This window comes from Helianthus annuus, chromosome 14 (genome assembly GCF_002127325.2).
Source record: "Helianthus annuus cultivar XRQ/B chromosome 14, HanXRQr2.0-SUNRISE, whole genome shotgun sequence".
In the NCBI taxonomy this organism is placed as follows: Eukaryota; Viridiplantae; Streptophyta; class Magnoliopsida; order Asterales; family Asteraceae; genus Helianthus; species Helianthus annuus.
In genome coordinates this window covers 165,326,201-165,341,269 of record NC_035446.2, presented here as the reverse complement: position 1 = coordinate 165,341,269, position 15,069 = coordinate 165,326,201, and the positions used below count along the sequence as shown (strand labels likewise).

Here is a 15,069-nt window from a genome sequence, read left to right as displayed (position 1 = left end):
CTCCATTCGAGGCATTGTACGGGCGTAAATGCCGGTCACCTCTCTGTTGGGCAGAGGTGGCGGATAGTCAGATCACGGGTCCAGAGATTGTAGTGGACGCCACAGAAAAGATTGCACAGATACGACAACGCATGGCGGCAGCACGCGACCGTCAGAAAGCCTACGCGGACAAGCGTAGAAAGCCATTGGAATTCGAGGTCGGGGACCGGGTTTTATTGAAAGTTTCACCCTGGAAGGGTGTGGTTCGTTTTGGCAAACGGGGTAAACTGAATCCGAGATACGTCGGACCATTCGAAATCATAGAAAAGATTGGCAAGGTAGCCTACAAGTTGAACCTACCAGCTGAACTCGGGGCAGTTCACAATGTCTTTCATGTATCGAACTTAAAGAAGTGCCTATCAGATGAAAACCTGATCATTCCTTTTAAGGAACTCACTATCGACGATCGGTTGCAGTTCGTCGAGGAACCAGTTGAAATCACGGACCGGGATGTGAAGGTCCTCAAACACAAGAGAATCCCTCTTGTTCGAGTTCGTTGGAACTCCAAACGTGGCCCAGAGTACACCTGGGAACGCGAAGACAGGATGACAGAAAAGTACCCCCAGTTATTCGAAACCAATGCTACCACTACTGAGGCTGAAGCTACTACTTCGGAATTTCGGGACGAAATTCCAGATCAACGGGGGGAGGATGTGACACCCCAGGAAAACCAGTGAACCATTGAACTTACCTAGCTTCCTCAGTGAGTGCATACCAAATTTCGGGACGAAATTTCCAATTAGTTGGGGATAATGTGACAACTCGAACTTTCGACTTGCTTTGATGTAACGTTACGTGATTATTAAGAGAACTGAATTATATGATTTTAAATGAATATTTGTTTACGTGTGTTATGTGTGTATGTATGTTATGCGTTGCATGAGCCCAAACTACACAAACCGGTCACACAAACCCTTTGGGCCACACTTGAAATCGGACTCCATTTGATACCCGAGTTGGGCTCGGCCCACTCCCCCACTCGCAACACAAAAAAATCGGAATTAGGGGTTTTGTTTCCTTGTTTTTGCAAAATCACAAACACACACAACAACCTTAGACTCTTTCTCTCTCTCTCGGCTGCTTGGATCCCCGACGGCGAACAACAAAAACTTCTCGGCTCACCCTCTCTTTGATTCCAACCGGTTAGTGTACATTGTTATTTGATTGTATATGATGATGTTACGATCTATGCGTTTACATGATGATTATATATGATTCTTGAGCATTACATGATGTAATTCGGGTGATGATAGTATGGTTGATTGTGATAGAACCGGTTTACATGTGTGCTTTGTTATAAATCAAATGTTAATATGTGGTTCGGATTGTTAACGTGTTCATACGGATCGGATGAAACTCGATGTAATCTGTTGTTATGCCATATGATTCAGATGGTAACTTGTAGATGTGCTAAGTAATGGGCTAGGTATATAGTCACGGCTACATGTTCATATGAGTAGATTATTGTTCATATGGATGCTGTTCATGTTGATCATATTAGGGTTCTTGAATAAGTGACCGATATGCACTTGTTTGATCGATAATATGTTGTTTGAATCTGTTGATTTTGGAATTGAAACTGAATTGATCTGAATTGTGAAACTGCCTTAGATGTTTGCTAGAATCACGGATAAGTCAATGCAGGAATTATGGAAACCAGTTACACACACGGTTGCGACTCGGTATCACTCGTTGCGAGTCGGAACCCCACTCGAGACCACAAACAGCACCAGTCGAGACCACGGTTGCGAGTCCCGTTGCGACTCGTAACCAGACCATGATGAACCGAGACCATCATTGCGACTCGCAACCAGCTGTTGCGACTCGTAATCTCCGGTTGCGACTCGAGATCTCCGTTGCGACTCGAGACCATCATTTACACGCACACTGTTTGGGCCTCCACTGTCTCGGGCCCAATGATTTGATTTGTGGACTGTTTGATAATTGGACCAGTATGTGTTTACCATTTGGGCCGGGCTATGTTGGGCCGATTACTTGGACTCGTTACCCGATATGAACTGCTGATACGATATGTGATTTGCCATGATCATACTTGATACCATAAGTGATACAAACGTGCCATATACGAACCTAACTTGCATAACAACCATGGTAGGACGTGAGTGACCATTTACTTGCTACCTGTACTCTTTCTGTGTATCTGCCGAGCAAACCAAGGTGAGTTCACACAGCCAAGGCATGGGATTCCCGGGTTGGGAATTGGGTTGGATATGTTATTGTAAAAGGAGATACTCGTACTTACGCATATACCAGACTATAGACCATCGTCCTCAGGTTAGTCAGGACACGTTACGTAAAGCCTACGTAACCCAGTACAATTGCCATATGTCTCCCGGGTCGGGAGGACACGTTACGTAAAGCCTACGTAACCCAATACCATCTACTGGCTTCCAGGTCGGAAGGCCACGCTGCGTAAAGCCTACGTAGCCCCCACGCGTACCATGTCCTCGGGGAAGGGCACGCCACGTAAAGCCTACGTGACCCTGTACGTTTTCCTGTTCTCGGTAAAGAAGAACACATGGTCGGAAGTTAGTCTAGTAAGTACCGTTAATGAGAAGCCCTCATTAGCCCGGATAAACATGGGAAGCCCCCACCTTTAGTACACACTAGTATGGGAAGCCCCCACTAGCTATACTTATGCACTACGTTATGAACTTACATTCTGTGAACTCGCTCAACTAGTTTGTTGATTATTTGCTGCATGCCTTGCAGGACCTTAGGTATACTGGAGCTTGCACAGGGAGGAGCCGGGCGTTGTGGGGTTTGGATTCATGAACGTTATTCGAACTTATATTTATTTTGAGATTACATACTATGCTTCCGCTACTTAAACGATGTTGGTTTTTGAAACATCAATCATGTCATGATGATTTACATTATTTACTTTTATATTAAATGCTATGTTTGATATGATTGATGGCTGGATCCTGGTCAGTCACGCCCTCAAGCGGTGGTACTCCGCGAGGTGGATTTTGAGGGTGTGACAAAGGGTATGGAGGGATCTTAATGTCGTAAATTAATTAGAACCCTAAAGATTAAAATTAGAATGGGATTTAGAACCGGGAATAACAAAGGAGAAAAGACGCCATGTGTATAAAATGCCATGTGGCAGTAAAAGAGGTCAAAACAAATAGCCAAAAATAAGAAGAGTGAGCTGAAATCCAGCCAAGTGTACCCACATTTTCATTTATACTTATAGAGATGATTAATCTATTATTAAATCTACAATATTAATTTAGAGTTACCCTGCTTCTTTATCTTATAACATAATATAACTAAATTATTATTTCACGTTTTTAACTATTTATTTAAAATCTTTTTTCTTACCTAAATATATATAATACTTTTTATTTTTTTATCATATAATAATTTCTTTTATTTTTTTCGCATATTAATAACCATTAAATATTTTATTGATCCAACACCGTGTAATAAATAAGTTTATAATCTAACAATAAATAAGTAAATAGTACTTCGAAATTCAACTTTTTAAAACATATATTGACGATTGTTTGTGTTAACTGATTACATTATATTTATTCAACCCATGTAGTACACGAGTTTTTTTTTGTTAGGATATAATTTTTTTGTATTCCTTAGCATATAAAATTATATATATTCAACCAATTTAATACACGGGGTCCTAACCTAGTTGTATTATATAAGAACATTTAATTAAATTGTATTTTATAAGAACTTTTAATATCATGAAACTGATGGTAAAAAACAAAAAGTTTTCTTTTTTCGGCAATGTTGAACAGGTAAATGTAAAATCCGAAGATATTTTAATTATTTAAATAGGTAATGTAATGTTTTCTTGTCCGCATTAAAAAAAAGAAATGCAGTAACATTCGTATCCATATGTAACATAGATCATTTATAATGCAAAAATCATAATGCTTAAGATCGGACAGTATGTCACTTTGGTTGTTTTTCTCCTACAATAAATATTCCTAAGAAAGTTAACCGAGTTCATAGCAACGTTCATCACCGATTAATTAGGGATCCTGCTCAACGGAACAAAAAATATTCTTATGTTATCTTCGGTTAAGAGCTAGATATTGCATTTATGATCGTTAGTTTGTAAATGTTATATTATGGACCCCACTAACTCACTCGGAACTCAATAAAAGGACCCCCCACTATATCTAACAAATATTACTTTTTATCAATGTTTTCAGGACCGGACCGGAGGTCGACCCGGTCGTCTTACGGGGTCAAAGGTTGGATCGGTCCGACCGATGTAACACCCAGATTACGTCATAAATTATATAAAAATATGGGTAAATTACACTTTTCGTTCTTTATTTTTGTATTGGATTGCAATGGATGTCCTTTAACTTCAATAATTACAGCCACAGACCTTTATTTGTAAAACTCATTACACTCTAGTTCCTTTAACACCAACCAAGTTAAAATTTTAAGTTAAGTTTAGTCATGTGCGTTCCACATGATGGTAACTTGGTAATTTTGCTCATTTATGAAAAATATATTTAATAGATAAACAAAAAATATAAAATTAAAATGTATATAAGTTAACTCTTTCTCTCTATCCTTCAATTCTCTGGTCTTTCTTTCTGCTCACTCTCTCTCTCCCAACCTTTTCACCACCACTAGCCAACCATCACTACCACCCCAACCTCCGCCATCTTTGCAACCACACCATTGGAATATGTTCTCTCTCACATAACCCTAACCATTAAAATAACCTAAGCGTAAAATCCAGATTAGTAAAATTGCAACGTTTTGGGGCGTTTTTGTGTGGCTGTTGATTCGTCATCGGAGTTTCAGATCTACCTCCACCCTTTCAAATCCCCATCTCGCCGTAGATCCACCGGCACCGGAATCTTTTTCATCTTCTTATGAAACACCTTCCCCAATACCTACGGCAATAGTTCTATCACCCTCCGGTCAACCAATAACACATCAAATGAGTTAAAAAGATAACCGGCCCGACCATTACATGACAACCCACTGGCCCGACCGCCCGGCTCCCGGCCCGACCTCCGGGTCACTGCAGAAACGGGTTAAAGGGCTGAACCGGCCCGGTGGTGTTTTCGAATCCCGACCGGTCCGACCGGCCGGCCCGGTCCGGTTTTAAAGACGTTGTTTTTTGTTCTTAGCAAGGCATATACAAAAATCAAATCACAAATCAAATCAGCACATTTTTAACTCCAAAAACCCTACCGGTCTATAACTATAAATAAGTGTGTGGGGGTATCCCCAAATCACACACTTCTTTCATCTTTTAGATTTTTCATCTACATCTGCTTCTTTTTCATCTACAACAATGATGTCTGGTTCTCTCCCACCACCAAGGAAAAACAAGTGGATGGAGGAGTATTTGACAAATCAAGAAATACTGATCATAGGAGATGGCGACTTCTCTTTTTTGTGGTCATTGGTGAAGGCATTTAAGAATGATAGCAACATCTTACGATGATTATGGTAATCAACACAACTACTTGATATTATTCGTTGTAAACACTATATTCTTTTTTTAGAACTTCTTTCTTTCTTTCTTTCTTTTTATCTAGTCATCTTCATCATTGTTCATCTTCATCCCACGTTAAGTTAGTAAAAACCCTATTTTTTTTTGTTTTTTTTTTTGAAAACTTACGTCACGAACATCCATCGTTTTCTTTTGTTTTTCTTGTCTCATCTTCATCACAAAACGTCATCATCTATTTATATACCTTCGTCCAATGTTTAAGTTAATAAAGCATTATTATTTCTTAAAAAAAAAACCTTATTTTTCTTTTCTTGAAAAGTTATTGTTAGTTGGTATACGATATAGCTCAAGGGAACCTATTGAAGTTTAAGTTAATAAAGCACCTTCCTTTTTTTTTAAACCCTGACGTGTTTTGAAAAGGTCTCATGTTGTATATTGTAAAATGTACATTACTTAGTAAATACAAGATGGCCAAGGACCACATCACCAAGCTAAGAGAGTTGGGTGTGAGTGTTCACCATAAGGTAGATGATACAAAGATGAGCCAAAATTCCATCTTTTCAGACCGTACATTTAATGTAATTATTTACAACTTTCCTCATGCGGGGTTTAGCAAAGGAATTGACTCCGAAAAAATGTTATAAGGTACAAATTGAATAAAATTATAAATAATAAGTTTTTCTCTCAAAGTAAAATTGTATATTCATGGTAATCTTCTTCGTTTTTTAGATTGCACAAGCGACTGGTTAAGGGCTTTTTTGAAAATGCAATCAAGATGTTAAGTGGAGAAGGAGAGGTGCATGTAACCCACAAAGATAAGGAATATACAAAATGTGGAATATTGAAGGTTTGGCTTTTTCAGCAGGTTTGGACCTTTGTGAGCAAGAAAATTTTCGTATCTCGGAGTATCAAGGTTATGAGAATAAATATGGCGATGGGGATGACATGTCATCGCTATAGATTTTTTTAAAAATAAAAGAAAATCCAGTTTAAGCCCTATTGAGACGACACATTCTCTCTATAGGTTTATCCTTAAAAAAATAAAAGAAAATTAAAATGGCTTATAGGACGACATGTTGTCTCTGCAAGCGTGTGTTTTTTTAATTATTTATTAATTTAGAATAAAAAACAAAACAAAGTTATTTCTCCTTTAGGGACTTGTCATCTCTATATGTTAGATTATTTCTTTTCAAATTTTTTTGTCGGATGGCGGGAAATTTTGCCGTCTAAATGAAAATTCATTTTGACCGGTCAAACTTTTTAGAGACGACATGTCGTCTCTATATATTAAGCATTTTTTTAATTTTCAATATTTATTGATCATCAACAAAAGATAATAAAAAAAGTTTAAATTAATGAGACGACATGTCATCTTTATAAGTTAAACATTTTTAGGGTTTCTAATTCATTAAACTAGAGAATATAAAAAATACAAAAGAAAAATATTTTCACCCTGTATAGAGGACATACCGTCCCAACCTAACTCAAAAAACACCAAACCCCTCTAGAAACAACATGTCGTCTCTATAGGGTAATCTATAGAGACGACTTGTGTCCTCTCTAAAGGTGTCGTCCCTATAAGGGTTTTTTCTTGTAGTGGCGAAGACGCTATAGCAGAATGCAAGATATCTCAAAGAGAGCTTTATTGCTTCTTGAGATAACTTATAAAGAATTTAGAAGGTAAAACTGGTTGCATCTGAGGTGTCTCGCTAAAGTGAGCAACCTTTATTTATGCTAGTTGTCTTAGATCTAGAAAATTCTATACTATTCTCCAACCATTATATACAATAATCTATACTATTCTCCAACCATTATATACAATAATCTATAATATATGGTAATTAACGGTAAAAACTTATGCAAGTTTCTAGTAATTAAGTCGGGCATCATCTTATCTAATACTCCGTTCTATACTCATAATTTTTTTAAAACTAATCTCATACCTGGTCTATACCTAAATACAAATTTTTCAGATTTGATTGTCATGTTCGGGTCCATTCGTCACCCCTAAACTCTCTTTATTATCAAACCTATATAATAACTGAGGTGGATTAGTATGTTATATAATGGTTGGGGTGCCTTCCCCCTAATCTAGAGGTTGAGGGTTGGCGATTAATAGAAGTCAGTCAGTTTATGGCCCTTATGTTGACGTTTTTTCATTAAATATTAGTTTCATCAAATTTTTTTAACTCATATAATTTGTATAGACTTTATTATTTTGGGATTTTTACATATTTCCCCCTCCTAAGAGTCCTTATTACGTATTTCTCCAAACCATAAAATCAATTACATATTTCCTCTTTTTTTTGAGAAATTACCCAATTATCCTCAAATAACTCTCTAGAGAGAATGAAGTTTAAGGCTGCAACAATGATATACTACCCTTAACCGGAAAATATCGGAAGAATAGTTCTTGGACCGTAGAATTAGAAGAAATGGAATAAAACATGGCTGCTGCTTTTGCCGTGTGGCAATGGGTCAAAAGGGTGTAGAAATTACAAATTTGCCACAAGTTGGTCAAAGAGGTCAACGGTTGTGACACTAGTTCGTATTTCTTTTGTACTTTTTCCTTAATGAAATTAGTTGTAACGTATTAATTGGAGAGAAAAATTGAGATATAATTTAGATCTAAATGTAATAGCGTATAGTTGGTTGAATGGTTGTGTTTTAAAGGTTTTGTTAGTCTTTTTATTGGGAAGTGAATATTTGTATTGAATAATGTATGCATGTATATGGTGTTGTATTGTAGGGAGTCTTGTTTTTGTTTCGCAGTTGCAACTAAAATTGTTGTTTTCTCAAAAAGAGGGAATATACATGTTTAAGGGAATTTATGTATTATGAACCGAATTTATGTTTTTATTATGTGAATTATGTTTTTGTGTGTATTGTTTGACAAGAGTAACAGGTAGAAGAATTGGGGTGATACTACATAATCTGGGTAAATATGTAATTGATTTTACATATTAGAATGGAGAAATATGTAAATATTCATTTAATAAGTCATTAAGGGCAAAATAGTCATAAATAATAGTCATTTAAATGAAAAGGGGAAATATGTAAAATATATAACTTAGGAGGGGGAAATATGTAATTGATTTTATGGTTTGGGGAAATACGTAATAAGGAGGCTTAGGAGGGGGAAGTATGTAAAAATCCCTATTATTTTAATAGAAATTATACTATAAAATCAAGATTTTTATTATCTTTAGTATGAGTGTGTATGTGTATGTATATAAACACGTATTCTTAACCGGTTGATGCAGTTAAAAAAGTATTTTGAACCATAGTTGATGTAGTAAAATAATCCGTAACAACAACAACAATAAAATAGGGTGAAACTATTCACACACCAAGGATGCCTTTTGCACACTTAGGGTTTATATACGCTACGTATTAAGCTATACGCAGCGTATAAGTTGCATAGAGTTCAGAGTCTGCCAGCAATCATAGACACAAACAACTAGGTTTATATACGTTGTGTATAGAGCTATACGCAGCGTATATAACCCAATTTTTTTTTCTTTTATTGAAAAGTTATTGTTAGTTGGTATACGACATAGCACAAGGGAACCTATCGATGTTAAAGTTAATAAAGCACCTTCCTTTTTTTGAAAACCCTATCGTGTTTTGAAAGGGTCTCATATTGTATATTATAATAGGTACATTACTTAGTAAATACAAGATGGCCACGGACCACATCACCAAGCAAAGAGAGTTGGGTGCAAGTGTTCACCATATGGTAGATGCTACAAGGATGAACCAAAATTCCATCTTTTCAGAATGTAAATTTGATGTAATTATTTACAACTTTCCTCATACGGGGTTTAGCAAAGGAACTGACTCCGAAAAAAATGTTATATGGTACGAATTGAATAAAATTATAAATAATAAGTCTTTCTCCCAAAGTAAAATTGTATATTCATGGTAATCTTTTTTTTTAGAATGCACAAGCGACTGGTTAAGGGCTTCTTTGAAAATGCAATCAAGATGTTAAGTGTAGAAGGAGAGGTGCATGTAACCCACAAAGACGAAGGAATATACAAAACGTGGAATATTGAAGGTTTGGCTTTTTCAGCAGGTTTGCACCTTCGTGAGCAAGAAAATTTTTGTATCTCGGAGTATCATGGTTATGAGAATAAATATGGTGATGAGGAACACCCTGATGATGCGTTTAACCTAGGAAAGTGTAAAAAGTTCAAATTTGGAAAGCCGAAACATTAAGAGTTCACTCAATCATTCTTGCATGGACTATTAAGATTCTTTTGGACTCAATTTATTCATTCTTGTATGGACTATTAACATTCTTTTACAATTCATTCGTTCATTTGTTCCTTGTATGAACTATTAAGATTCTTTTGGATAAATATGCACTATTATATAGCTTAACAATTCATTCGTTCATTCATTTATTCCTTGTATGCACTATAAAGATAATCTGGTTTTCCGGTGAAGTGTAGAAGAAGAAAAGATATGATGTCTTGAATATATAAAACAATTGATATTATAATTATGTAATTCCATATTTTTTGGTTATATGTTTGTTGGGTCGATCCTAATAGTACATGAAACCAATTCGAATCAAATTATTTGGTATTTTTGTTTGGGTTCCATCTTCGAAAGCAAAAGTCGAATCTTTGGGTCTATAACCAGGCACAATTGATTTCCACGTAAGCCATATGCACTGTCAAGTGCGGTGTATAGGTTTGTTCTTACATTTCGTAAAGCTATAATTAATTATGCATAACCTTATAAACTAGTTCTATACCCGTCCGGTGGACGGGATTTTATTTTGATATCATAACAACAAAAGTTTTTTTATTATAAACATATTTAGATCAAATGATCATGATGAAAAAAAGTTAAAAGTATGTAAATACCCCTAATTCATGTCATCAGAAAATTACATTAATTGTTTTGGGATGAAAACGAAAATCATTTGTCTAAATAACAAAGAAAAAGTAAGTGTTTTATACTCATAAATAAAGTTTTGGTATTCTTATTTCACCATGTCTAGAGATGCCTCTCTTATGTTTAAAAAACGTTCATCGTCCGAATTTAAAGATAAAATTCTATAAAAAGTTATATTAATTGATTCTTCTCAAATTAACTTTTAAACTTTGTATTTCTGTTAATTTTATTTATCCAATATTACGAAATTTACAAATATGTAGTATAAAATCCGTAATTAAGCTAAACTACAAGGGTGCGGTTTATTATCTTTAGTATGAGTGTGTATGTGTATGTATATAAACACGTATTCTTAACCGGTTGATGCAGTTAAAAAAGTATTTTGAACCATAGTTGATGTAGTAAAATAATCCGTAACAACAACAACAATAAAATAGGGTGAAACTATTCACACACCAAGGATGCCTTTTGCACACTTAGGGTTTATATACGCTACGTATTAAGCTATACGCAGCGTATAAGTTGCATAGAGTTCAGAGTCTGCCAGCAATCATAGGCACAAACAACTAGGTTTATATACGTTGTGTATAGAGCTATACGCAGCGTATATAACCCAATTTTTTTTTCTTTTATTGAAAAGTTATTGTTAGTTGGTATACGACATAGCACAAGGGAACCTATCGATGTTAAAGTTAATAAAGCACCTTCCTTTTTTTGAAAACCCTATCGTGTTTTGAAAGGGTCTCATATTGTATATTATAATAGGTACATTACTTAGTAAATACAAGATGGCCACGGACCACATCACCAAGCAAAGAGAGTTGGGTGCAAGTGTTCACCATATGGTAGATGCTACAAGGATGAACCAAAATTCCATCTTTTCAGAATGTAAATTTGATGTAATTATTTACAACTTTCCTCATACGGGGTTTAGCAAAGGAACTGACTCCGAAAAAAATGTTATATGGTACGAATTGAATAAAATTATAAATAATAAGTCTTTCTCCCAAAGTAAAATTGTATATTCATGGTAATCTTTTTTTTAGAATGCACAAGCGACTGGTTAAGGGCTTCTTTGAAAATGCAATCAAGATGTTAAGTGTAGAAGGAGAGGTGCATGTAACCCACAAAGACGAAGGAATATACAAAACGTGGAATATTGAAGGTTTGGCTTTTTCAGCAGGTTTGCACCTTCGTGAGCAAGAAAATTTTTGTATCTCGGAGTATCATGGTTATGAGAATAAATATGGTGATGAGGAACACCCTGATGATGCGTTTAACCTAGGAAAGTGTAAAAAGTTCAAATTTGGAAAGCCGAAACATTAAGAGTTCACTCAATCATTCTTGCATGGACTATTAAGATTCTTTTGGACTCAATTTATTCATTCTTGTATGGACTATTAACATTCTTTTACAATTCATTCGTTCATTTGTTCCTTGTATGAACTATTAAGATTCTTTTGGATAAATATGCACTATTATATAGCTTAACAATTCATTCGTTCATTCATTTATTCCTTGTATGCACTATAAAGATAATCTGGTTTTCCGGTGAAGTGTAGAAGAAGAAAAGATATGATGTCTTGAATATATAAAACAATTGATATTATAATTATGTAATTCCATATTTTTTGGTTATATGTTTGTTGGGTCGATCCTAATAGTACATGAAACCAATTCGAATCAAATTATTTGGTATTTTTGTTTGGGTTCCATCTTCGAAAGCAAAAGTCGAATCTTTGGGTCTATAACCAGGCACAATTGATTTCCACGTAAGCCATATGCACTGTCAAGTGCGGTGTATAGGTTTGTTCTTACATTTCGTAAAGCTATAATTAATTATGCATAATCTTATAAACTAGTTCTATACCCGTCCGGTGGACGGGATTTTATTTTGATATCATAACAACAAAAGTTTTTTTATTATAAACATATTTAGATCAAATGATCATGATGAAAAAAAGTTAAAAGTATGTAAATACCCCTAATTCATGTCATCAGAAAATTACATTAATTGTTTTGGGATGAAAACGAAAATCATTTGTCTAAATAACAAAGAAAAAGTAAGTGTTTTATACTCATAAATAAAGTTTTGGTATTCTTATTTCACCATGTCTAGAGATGCCTCTCTTATGTTTAAAAAACGTTCATCGTCCGAATTTAAAGATAAAATTCTATAAAAAGTTATATTAATTGATTCTTCTCAAATTAACTTTTAAACTTTGTATTTTTGTTAATTTTATTTATCCAATATTACGAAATTTACAAATATGTAGTATAAAATCCGTAATTAAGCTAAACTACAAGGGTGCGGTTTGTATACTAAAATTTTTATCACCAATCGTTATATCCAAGAAACCCATTTCATTGACACGTGTCACAAAATTTTTATCACCAATCGTTATATCCAAGAAACCCTTCTTCTTTTAATTCGCCATGTAGGAAGGCGGATTTAACATCTAGATGATGTAATTCCCAACCTTCATTCGCTGCGAGAGATAAAAGTAACCGAACTGTTTCAAGTTGAGCAACTGGCGCGAACACTTCGTCAAAATCGAGGTTGCTGAACATAACCCTTTGCCACGAGTTTCTTTTAACCTTGTAAACCCACTTTAAACCAATCTCTTTTGCACCACGCGGTAACTCGGTCAACGACCACGTATTGTTTTTATTTATTGATTCGATTTCTGCGCGCATTGCTTTCATCCACTCCGGTTTATTTTTGGCATCATTAAAATAAGCTGGTTCGTCATCCGTAAGCAATAAATATTCTTCATCAATAGAACTCAAATTTAAAACATAATCGTTAAAATGTACTAGGGTAACCGTAGCGCGATTCGATCTACGAACAACTGGCTCAGGAATCACGAAAATATTTTCATCATCGTTGCTACTATTCTCGCCATTTGATCTGCTACTGTTTGGAGCCAAGTCGAAATATGCGGGAAAGGGTCTATGTTACTATTGGGTAAAACGGGGGAGCAAAGGTTATTGACCGATATTTATTATATCCCTAGTTTACGTAGTAATATAATTAGTCTCGGTCAAGCAACGGAGTGTGGATGTGATATTCGTATGAAGGACGATTATTTATTAATGTGTGACGCTCAAGGAAAGGTGTTAATGAATGTTACTCGATCTAAAAATCGTCTTTATACGCTTAAATTAAAAGTTGGAAAACCCGTTTGTTTGAAAGCTCAGATTGATAATGAAAATTGGTTATGGCACGCGATACTTGGTCACCTAAATTTCGAGTCCATGAAACAAATGGTGAATAAAGATATGGTCGTGGGACTGCCAAAAATCAATCATGAAAATCAAATATTTGATTCATGCTTAGTCGGGAAGCATACGAGACAATCTTTTTCGAAGACGGCGTCGTTTCGGGCAACGCGTGCTTTGGAACTTATTCATGGAGACTTATGCGGTCCAATTTCTCCGAGCACAATAGCGGTAAATAGGTATGTGTTTGTCTTAGTTGATGATTTTTCACGTTTCATGTGAACTTTTCTTTTAAAGGAAAAAAGTGAAGCGTTTGAAACCTTCAAAAAATTTAAAGTCATGGTGGAAGTGGAAGTTAGTAGAAAAATCAAGACGTTTCGAACCGATCGAGGGGGAGAATTTATGTCTCATGAGTTCAATCAGTTCTGTGAAAACGAAGGGATCGACACTTAACCACTCCATATTCACCTCAACAAAACGGGGTGGTGGAGAGGAGAAACCGTACCTTAATGGAGATGACTCAAAGTATATTAAAAGCGCGACAAGTTCCTAATTTTATGTGGGGGAGGCGGTGAGGCACTCAACCAATTTAATAAATAAAACTCCAACACGAGCGTTACACGAAGACAAAACACCGTACGAGATGTTAAAAGGAAAGAAACCGGATCTTCAATTTCTTAAGGTGTTCGGATGTGCCGCTTATTTGAAAATTTTTGGCGGGCATCTTCCAAAATTAGACGATCGTTCGACTCGTCTAGTTTATCTTGGAAGCGAAAAAGGTTCGGGGGCGTATCGTTTATGAAACGTGTGGTTGGAATTGGGGAAAAAATATTGTTTTGAATAACGAAGAGTCTCGCGAACCGGGTATGTTTTGGGTAGACTTTGGTAGCGTAATTGACACCAGAGTTGGCTCGGTAAATACCGAGACAAGCGAATCTAGTAGTCGTTCAAGTACACCAAACTCAAGTGACTTAAATGGTGACAATGGTGATGGGCAAAACACGTCATCCAACGATGGCACCTCATCTAGTCCGTTTAATGGCCCACCTCACTAAAGCCCAATGGAGCGTGAACAGGCCCATACGGCTCCAAACAGTAGCAGATCAAATGACGAGAATAGTAGCAACGCTGATGAAAATATTTTCTCTTGTTTACGTAAAAGTTAATTACGTAATCTTTTTCAAAAATTAAACCCAATTAAAAGCTTATTGGGCCTTCAATAGATCTGATCCAATTTCAAAAAGATAATTGCTTTCACAACTAATTTGTTACACCCCCTGATTCGTCTGAGACTCTGAGAGTAGAAACAATAGCAGCCTTCGCACGTGCTGTTACCAATTCCACACTGTTCTGAACCTTCGCAGCAAATCAGTTCTCTTCAGCAGATCCGATTCTCTCTGACCGGCTACGAACTCAATTCCGATCTA

At 35.7% G+C, this 15,069-nt stretch overlaps 1 long non-coding RNA gene across 1 annotated transcript; it reads left to right on the top strand.

Annotated features, from left to right (window-relative positions):
- Positions 1 to 4,340: 4,340 nt before the first annotated feature.
- On the top strand, positions 4,341 to 6,371 carry LOC118486763. The gene is made up of 2 exons (XR_004879796.1): positions 4,341 to 6,157; positions 6,242 to 6,371. It is a non-coding gene; the product is annotated as an uncharacterized LOC118486763 (long non-coding RNA).
- Positions 6,372 to 15,069: the final 8,698 nt, after the last annotated feature.